The sequence below is a fragment of the Bufo gargarizans genome, chromosome 1 (assembly GCF_014858855.1).
Source record: "Bufo gargarizans isolate SCDJY-AF-19 chromosome 1, ASM1485885v1, whole genome shotgun sequence".
Taxonomy (NCBI): domain Eukaryota; kingdom Metazoa; phylum Chordata; class Amphibia; order Anura; family Bufonidae; genus Bufo; species Bufo gargarizans.
In genome coordinates, this window is record NC_058080.1 from 215,919,805 (window position 1) to 215,927,702 (window position 7,898).

Consider the following 7,898-nt stretch of genomic DNA (forward strand, 5'->3'; position numbering starts at 1 on the left):
CACCCGCTACTGTGTATTTCCAAGTCTAATTCTGGCACTAAACCCATACCTGTCACCCAGCGCCTAAATACTAGGCCTCAAATTTATATCCCGCTAAATCTGTCCTTAGTGCTGTAGCTGGGCGAGTTATTTAGTGTCCGTTCAAGCACATTTCTTGTTCTGGGTTGAAATACAATTCCCAATTTAGCAATTTCATAATTTAGTGGTTTCTGCTATATCAGAGCTATTTGAAATCTATCCCTAAAAGGGTATATAATATTCAAGGTGCACATTGGGTCATTCAGAATAACTTCACACACACCCGCTACTGTGTATTTCCAAGTCTAATTCTGGCACTAAACCCATACCTGTCACCCAGCGCCTAAATACTAGGCCTCAAATTTATATCCCGCTAAATCTGTCCCTAGTGCTGTAGCTGGGCGAGTTATTTAGTGTCCGTTCAAGCACATTTCTTGTTCTGGGTTGAAATACAATTCCCAATTTAGCAATTTCATAATTTAGTGGTTTCTGCTATATCAGAGCTATTTGAAATCTATCCCTAAAAGGGTATATAATATTCAAGGTGCACATTGGGTCATTCAGAATAACTTCACACACACCCGCTACTGTGTATTTCCAAGTCTAATTCTGGCACTAAACCCATACCTGTCACCCAGCGCCTAAATACTAGGCCTCAAATTTATATCCCGCTAAATCTGTCCCTAGTGCTGTAGCTGGGCGAGTTATTTAGTGTCCGTTCAAGCACATTTCTTGTTCTGGGTTGAAATACAATTCCCAATTTAGCAATTTCATAATTTAGTGGTTTCTGCTATATCAGAGCTATTTGAAATCTATCCCTAAAAGGGTATATAATATTCAAGGTGCACATTGGGTCATTCAGAATAACTTCACACACACCCGCTACTGTGTATTTCCAAGTCTAATTCTGGCACTAAACCCATACCTGTCACCCAGCGCCTAAATACTAGGCCTCAAATTTATATCCCGCTAAATCTGTCCCTAGTGCTGTAGCTGGGCGAGTTATTTAGTGTCCGTTCAAGCACATTTCTTGTTCTGGGTTGAAATACAATTCCCAATTTAGCAATTTCATAATTTAGTGGTTTCTGCTATATCAGAGCTATTTGAAATCTATCCCTAAAAGGGTATATAATATTCAAGGTGCACATTGGGTCATTCAGAATAACTTCACACACACCCGCTACTGTGTATTTCCAAGTCTAATTCTGGCACTAAACCCATACCTGTCACCCAGCGCCTAAATACTAGGCCTCAAATTTATATCCCGCTAAATCTGTCCCTAGTGCTGTAGCTGGGCGAGTTATTTAGTGTCCGTTCAAGCACATTTCTTGTTCTGGGTTGAAATACAATTCCCAATTTAGCAATTTCATAATTTAGTGGTTTCTGCTATATCAGAGCTATTTGAAATCTATCCCTAAAAGGGTATATAATATTCAAGGTGCACATTGGGTCATTCAGAATAACTTCACACACACGCTTCTGTGCATTTCCAAGTCTAATTCTGTCACTAAATCCATACCGGTCACCCAGCGCCTAAATACTAGGCCTCAAATTTATATCCCGCTGAATTTGAATACAATACATTGGGCCAAATAATATATTTGTTGTTGTGGTGAACCATAACAATGAGAAAAACATCTAGTAAGGGACGCGGACGTGGACATGGTCGTGGTGGTGTTAGTGGACCCTCTGGTGCTGGGAGAGGACGTGGCCGTTCTGCCACATCCACACGTCCTAGTGTACCAACTACCTCAGGTCCCAGTAGCCGCCAGAATTTACAGCGATATATGGTGGGGCCCAATGCCGTTCTAAGGATGGTAAGGCCTGAGCAGGTACAGGCATTAGTCAATTGGGTGGCCGACAGTGGATCCAGCACGTTCACATTATCTCCCACCCAGTCTTCTGCAGAAAGCGCACAGATGGCGCCTGAAAACCAACCCCATCAGTCTGTCACATCACCCCCATGCATACCAGGGAAACTGTCTCAGCCTCAAGTTATGCAGCAGTCTCTTATGCTGTTTGAAGACTCCGCTGGCAGGGTTTCCCAAGGGCATCCACCTAGCCCTTCCCCAGCGGTGAAAGACATAGAATGCACTGACGCACAACCACTTATGTTTCCTGATGATGAGGACATGGGAATACCACCTCAGCATGTCTCTGATGATGACGAAACACAGGTGCCAACTGCTGCGTCTTTCTGCAGTGTGCAGACTGAACAGGAGGTCAGGGATCAAGACTGGGTGGAAGACGATGCAGGGGACGATGAGGTCCTAGACCCCACATGGAATGAAGGTCGTGCCACTGACTTTCACAGTTCGGAGGAAGAGGCAGTGGTGAGACCGAGCCAACAGCGTAGCAAAAGAGGGAGCAGTGGGCAAAAGCAGAACACCCGCCGCCAAGAGACTCCGCCTGCTACTGACCGCCGCCATCTGGGACCGAGCACCCCAAAGGCAGCTTCAAGGAGTTCCCTGGCATGGCACTTCTTCAAACAATGTGCTGACGACAAGGCCCGAGTGGTTTGCACGCTGTGCCATCAGAGCCTGAAGCGAGGCATTAACGTTCTGAACCTGAGCACAACCTGCATGACCAGGCACCTGCATGCAAAGCATGAACTGCAGTGGAGTAAACACCTTAAAACCAAGGAAGTCACTCAGGCTCCCCCTGCTACCTCTTCTGCTGCTGCCGCCTCGGCCTATTCTGCTGCTGCCGCCTCGGCCTCTTCCTCCGCCTCTGGAGGAACGTTGGCACCTGCCGCCCAGCAAACAGGGGATGTACCACCAACACCACCACCACCACCTCCGTCACCAAGCGTCTCAACCATGTCACACGCCAGCGTTCAGCTCTCCATCTCACAAACATTTGATAGAAAGCGTAAATTCCCACCTAGCCACCCTCGATCCCTGGCCCTGAATGCCAGCATTTCTAAACTACTGGCCTATGAAATGCTGTCATTTAGGCTGGTGGACACAGACAGCTTCAAACAGCTCATGTCGCTTGCTGTCCCACAGTATGTTGTTCCCAGCCGGCACTACTTCTCCAAGAGAGCCGTGCCTTCCCTGCACAACCAAGTATCCGATAAAATCAAGTGTGCACTGCGCAACGCCATCTGTGGCAAGGTCCACCTAACCACAGATACGTGGACCAGTAAGCACGGCCAGGGACGCTATATCTCCCTAACTGCACACTGGGTAAATGTAGTGGCAGCTGGGCCCCAGGCGGAGAGCTGTTTGGCGCACGTCCTTCCGCCGCCAAGGATCGCAGGGCAACATTCTTTGCCTCCTGTTGCCACCTCCTCCTTCTCGGCTTCCTCCTCCTCTTCTTCCACCTGCTCATCCAGTCAGCCACACACCTTCACCACCAACTTCAGCACAGCCCGGGGTAAACGTCAGCAGGCCATTCTGAAACTCATATGTTTGGGGGACAGGCCCCACACCGCACAGGAGTTGTGGCGGGGTATAGAACAACAGACCGACGAGTGGTTGCTGCCGGTGAGCCTCAAGCCCGGCCTGGTGGTGTGTGATAATGGGCGAAATCTCGTTGCAGCTCTGGGACTAGCCAATTTGACGCACATCCCTTGCTTGGCGCATGTGCTGAATTTGGTGGTGCAGAAGTTCATTCACAACTACCCCGACATGTCAGAGCTGCTGCATAAAGTGCGGGCCGTCTGTTCGCGCTTCCGGCGTTCACATCCTGCTGCTGCTCGCCTGTCTGCGCTACAGCGTAACTTCGGCCTTCCCGCTCACCGCCTCATATGCGACGTGCCCACCAGGTGGAACTCCACCTTGCACATGCTGGACAGACTGTGCGAGCAGCAGCAGGCCATAGTGGAGTTTCAGCTGCAGCACGCACGGGTCAGTCGCACTACAGAACAGCACCACTTCACCACCAATGACTGGGCCTCCATGCGAGACCTGTGTGCCCTGTTGCGCTGTTTCGAGTACTCCACCAACATGGCCAGTGGCGATGACACCGTTATCAGCGTTACAATACCACTTCTATGTCTCCTTGAGAAAACACTTAGGGCGATGATGGAAGAGGAGGTGGCCCAGGAGGAGGAGGAGGAGGAGGAAGAGGGGTCATTTTTAGCACTTTCAGGCCAGTCTCTTCGAAGTGACTCAGAGGGAGGTTTTTGGCAACAGCAGAGGCCAGGTACAAATGTGGCCAGCCAGGGCCCACTACTGGAGGACGAGGAGGACGAGGATGAGGAGGAGGTGGAGGAGGATGAGGATGAAGCATGGTCACAGCGGGGTGGCACCCAACGCAGCTCGGGTCCATCACTGGTGCGTGGCTGGGGGGAAAGGCAGGACGATGACGATACGCCTCCCACAGAGGACAGCTTGTCCTTATCCCTGGGCAGCCTGGCACACATGAGCGACTACATGCTGCAGTGCCTGCGCAACGACAGCAGAGTTGCCCACATTTTAACCTGTGCGGACTACTGGGTTGCCACCCTGCTGGATCCACGCTACAAAGACAATGTGCCCACCTTACTTCCTGCACTGGAGCGTGATAGGAAGATGCGCGAGTACAAGCGCACGTTGGTAGACGCGCTACTGAGAGCATTCCCAAATGTCACAGGGGAACAAGTGGAAGCCCAAGGCCAAGGCAGAGGAGGAGCAAGAGGTCGCCAAGGCAGCTGTGTCACGGCCAGCTCCTCTGAGGGCAGGGTTAGCATGGCAGAGATGTGGAAAACTTTTGTCAACACGCCACAGCTAACTGCACCACCACCTGATACGCAACGTGTTAGCAGGAGGCAACATTTCACTAACATGGTGGAACAGTACGTGTGCACACCCCTCCACGTACTGACTGATGGTTCGGCCCCATTCAACTTCTGGGTCTCTAAATTGTCCACGTGGCCAGAGCTAGCCTTTTATGCCTTGGAGGTGCTGGCCTGCCCGGCAGCCAGCGTTTTGTCTGAACGTGTATTCAGCACGGCAGGGGGCGTCATTACAGACAAACGCAGCCGCCTGTCTACAGCCAATGTGGACAAGCTGACGTTCATAAAAATGAACCAGGCATGGATCCCACAGGACCTGTCCGTCCCTTGTCCAGATTAGACATTAACTACCTCCCCATAACCATATATTATTGGACTCCAGGGCACTTCCTCATTCAATCCTATTTTTATTTTCATTTTACCATTATATTGCGAGGCTACCCAAAGTTGAATGAACCTCTCCTCTGCCTGTGTGCTAGGCCTAAATATATGCCAATGGACTGTTGCAGTGGTGGGTGACGTGAAGCCTCATTCTCTGCTATGACATGCAGACTAATTCTCTGCTGACATGAAGACAGATTCTCTGTTACGGGACCTCCCTCCTCTGCCTGGGTGCTGGGCCTAAATATATGCCAATGGACTGTTGCAGTGGTGGGTGACGTGAAGCCTGATTCTCTGCTATGACATGCAGACTAATTCTCTGCTGACATGAAGACAGATTCTCTGTTACGGGACCTCTCTCCTCTGCCTGTGTGTGTGCTGGGCCTAAATATATGCCAATGGACTGTTGCAGTGGTGGCTGACGTGAAGCCTCATTCTCTGCTATGACATGCAGACTAATTCTCTGCTGACATGAAGACAGATTCTCTGTTACGGGACCTCCCTCCTCTGCCTGGGTGCTGGGCCTAAATATATGCCAATGGACTGTTGCAGTGGTGGCTGACGTGAAGCCTCATTCTCTGCTATGACATGCAGACTAATTCTCTGCTGACATGAAGACAGATTCTCTGTTACGGGACCTCTCTGCTCTGCCTGTGTGCTAGGCCTAAATATATGCCAATGGACTGTTGCAGTGGTGGGTGACGTGAAGCCTCATTCTCTGCTATGACATGCAGACTGATTCTCTGCTGTCATGAAGCCAGATTGTCTGTTACGGGACCTCTCTCCTCTGCCTGTGTGCTAGGCCTAAATATATGCCAATGGACTGTTGCAGTGGTGGCTGACGTGAAGCCTCATTCTCTGCTATGACATGCAGACTAATTCTCTGCTGACATGAAGCCAGATTGTCTGTTACGGGACCTCTCTCCTCTGCCTGGGTGCTGGGCCTAAATTTATGACAATGGACTGTTGCAGTGGTGGCTGACGTGAAGCCTGATTCTCTGCTATGACATGCAGACTGATTCTCTGCTGACATGAAGCCAGATCCTCTGTTACGGGACCTATCTCCTCTGCCTGTGTGTGTGCTGGGCCTAAATATATGCCAATGGACTGTTGCAGTGGTGGCTGACGTGAAGCCTCATTCTCTGCTATGACATGCAGACTGATTCTCTGCTGACATGAAGCCAGATTCTCTGTTACGGGACCTCTCTCCTCTGCCTGTGTGTGTGCTGGGCCTAAATATATGCCAATGGACTGTTGCAGTGGTGGCTGACGTGAAACCTCATTCTCTGCTATGACATGCAGACTAATTCTCTGCTGACATGAAGACAGATTCTCTGTTACGGGACCTCCCTCCTCTGCCTGGGTGCTGGGCCTAAATATATGCCAATGGACTGTTGCAGTGGTGGCTGACGTGAAGCCTCATTCTCTGCTATGACATGCAGACTAATTCTCTGCTGACATGAAGACAGATTCTCTGTTACGGGACCTCTCTCCTCTGCCTGGGTGCCGGGGCCTAAATATCTGAGAATGGACTGTTCCAGTGGTGGGTGACGGGAAGCCAGATTCTCTGCTATGGAACCTCTCTCCAATTGATTTTGGTTAATTTTTATTTATTTAATTTTTATTTTAATTCATTTCCCTATCCACATTTGTTTGCAGGGGATTTACCTACATGTTGCTGCCTTTTGCAGCCCTCTAGCTCTTTCCTGGGCTGTTTTACAGCCTTTTTAGTGCCGAAAAGTTCGGGTCCCCATTGACTTCAATGGGGTTCGGGTTCGGGACGAAGTTCGGATCGGGTTCGGATCCCGAACCCGAACATTTCCGGGATGTTCGGCCGAACTTCTCGAACCCGAACATCCAGGTGTTCGCTCAACTCTAGTGATGAGCGTAGAGAAGGAGCTCTTATGAGGATCAGAGATTACGTGTTGGGATGTATTAGGAAAGTAGCTCAGAGATGTATGAAGGGAACAGGTTGTGTACAGCCTTAAATGTATTTGTTAGTACTTTGAACTGAATTTGATGGGCAATAGGGAGCCAGTGAAGGGATTGGCAGCAGTCAGGCAGCAGAGCTGAGGATAGATTGGAGGAGTGTGAGAGTGCTAAATGGAAGGCCACAAAGGAGGATGTTACAGTAGTCTGTAGATGATGAGGGCACGTACAAGCATTTTTGCAGACTCTTGGTTGAGGACTGCGCGGATACAGGAGATATTTTTGAGTTGGAGGCGGCAGGTTGTGGAAAGTGCTTGGATGTGCGGTCTGAAGTAGAGGGCATAATCCAAGGTCACTCCAAGGCAGATGACTTAGTTGACTAGGGAGAGTGTGTAACCATTGATTGTGATAGGTAGGTTTGTTGGGGGGGTTAAGCAAGATGGGGGAAATATTTACCATCAAGCATATTTGAGTGTCTTATTCTTAACCACTTCAGCCCCCCTAGCTTAAACCCCCTTAATGACCAGACCACTTTTTACAATTCTGCACTACACTACTTTCACGGTTTATTGCTCGGTCATACAACTTACCACCCAAATGAATTTTGCCTCCTTTTCTTCTCACTAATAGAGCTTTCATTTGGTGGTATTTCATTGCTGCTGGCATTTTTACTTTTTTTCACTTTCACTTCTGTTGTAAAATATTCCAATTAAAACTACATTTCTATATACATTTTGCTCTAAATTTATTGTTCTACATGTCTTTGATAAAAAAAAATGCAATAAGTCTATATTTATTGGTTTGGGTAAAAGTTATAGCGTTTATAAACTATAATGCAAAAATGTGAATT